General features: G+C 38.9%; 1 pseudogene; it reads right to left on the reverse strand.

Annotated features, from left to right (window-relative positions):
• Positions 1-221: 221 nt before the first annotated feature.
• LOC129675368 (small nuclear ribonucleoprotein E-like) lies at positions 222-495 on the reverse strand (annotated as a pseudogene).
• Positions 496-2,108: the final 1,613 nt, after the last annotated feature.

A 2,108-nucleotide genomic window follows, 5' to 3' on the forward strand; every position in this document is an offset into this window, starting at 1 on the left:
GTTTTGTTTTGTTTTGTTTTGTTTTGTTTTGTTTTGTTTTGTTTTGTTTTGTTTTGTTTTGTTTTGTTTTGTTTTGTAACAAAAACAGTCTCACAGCATTTATTGTCACCGGATAAGGAACACTAAAACAATACAAATCAATGTTTCAGACTGTTCTCAGAGCACAAAATACCTTTAAAACACTGAACTGTCTTCTCAACTCTTTCCGTGCTTGACCATTTCTAGCTGGAAACACTTTGGAGGACAGTAATGCTATGTCCTTGTAGCATGATCCAATCCAGATGTTTTCTTGACTTTGTTTTAGAATGATTATCTTCTGCATCATCTACTACGAGGTTCATGTACTCATCAAAGCCAATGACACACACAACCTTGCTCATACAGTCAAACCTGAATTCCAGATCTATTTCACAAGAGTCTGGAGATGAGATTGAAGGGCTGCACCATCACCTTCTGCACCTTCCGCACCTTCTGGCCATGGCCACAGTACACCATGGTGGAAGTCACAAAGACCACGGGAGTAGGAAGGCCTCTAGGCTACTTTAAATGTTTGTATTAGTCTACGTAAGATACTCTCCACAATTCCCTACCCTTTGTTCTTGCCCTGAACTCCCAGTCAGTCATCTTCATTACCATTAAGCCCCTACTTTTATCTGCATAAAATCTAGGAATTATAAGTAAGAGAAAGCATGTTTGTCTCTCAGAAACTGGCCTAATTTGCTTGATGTGTTGAAGTTGTGTCCATCTTCCTGCAAACAACATCTTTACAGCTAATAAAGAAAATTCCATTGTGTGTGTGCTTAATCACATATACAAAATATTTTCTTTAGTCATCTGCTGTGGAACATCTAAGTTTGTTCTATAACATAACTATTGTGAGAGTGCTGCATTAACCATCAATGGGGAAGAGTATCTGTGATATTATTTACAGTCCCACTGATCCTATGACCACCATGGACACACCACTGATGACTAATCTGCCCTAATACAGCCATTACTGAATGTATTGGGTCAGAGCCACCCCTTTTATATGAATATTTCTGTTATCGTTAATAGCAATATCTACAGTTTTCTTTTTCCCTAGTATTAAGATAGTCTCTTTCCCTTTTAGGCTTTTGGAGTTCCTTCATTCCGTACTCTCTGTTTCTATGTTGGGGTGACCCTTCATACACATTATCTCAACTGGCTATGAAGGTGTGTCCCTGTATTCTCAATTGTTCATTGCTTGTGTAAGGAGTGTGGCTTTTTGCAGAATTAAGTGCTGGCAGCTGGAACTTGGGCAGACTGACCAAAACTGGGGCAGGACACAGAAGAGAGATGGGAATGGAACAGAGAAATAAAGCAAAGAGAGCCTTGTGGTGGAGACAGTAGATGGCTAGCTGAGAGACTGCCCCAGCAAAAGGACAACAGCCTTATCCTATGCAGATGTCTCCTTATCTTTATTGTTAAACCCCAAGCAAGACCCCCAAATGCTCCTGCAATATCCATGTCCCTCTTTGAACCCCTTAGCAAGCCTCCTTACCCCTTCTGTTAATGACTGTACTTGTTTTCCTAAAAATGGTGAGGTTAGGAATGAGGCACTGAATAGTCCATGCACTGAAAAGTCATCATGCACAAGGTTTGCATGAAGAATCACATTATCTGAAGCAACAAAAAGAGTGCTTAGAATTAGTATTTATGTGTTGGTTAGTTGCCTTCACCCTGGAAATCCATTATCACCCTAGCCAACAAACTCCCCTTAGTCTCTTGCCCAGGGTTTGTTGAATAAGTCATTCTCTGGCATGAAAGAATGTCTATATAACATGGATTATTAAAGTAGTATGCTTAATACTCAAAATGAATAAGAACATTAAGCTTCAGAAAGAAAATTTCCACAGACTCTTAAGATGGATGTAAGTCAGGTGTGGAGGTGAGCGTCTCATCTGTAAATCAATCAGATGATACAATGATACAATGCCTGGAATGCTGGTTCTGAATGAAAATTCTCTTATTTTTTTTTCTTGTCATTTTTCTTTTGTATCCTTCCTTCTCTCTTCTATTCTTTGAAGTCAGTTTTCTGCTAAGAATTTAAATATGGATACTTCCAAAAGGCTATGTGTGTATCTAGC

The sequence above is a fragment of the Psammomys obesus genome, unplaced genomic scaffold, assembly GCF_907164565.1.
Source record: "Psammomys obesus unplaced genomic scaffold, mPsaObe1.curated_primary_1811, whole genome shotgun sequence".
Classification (NCBI taxonomy): Eukaryota; Metazoa; Chordata; class Mammalia; order Rodentia; family Muridae; genus Psammomys; species Psammomys obesus.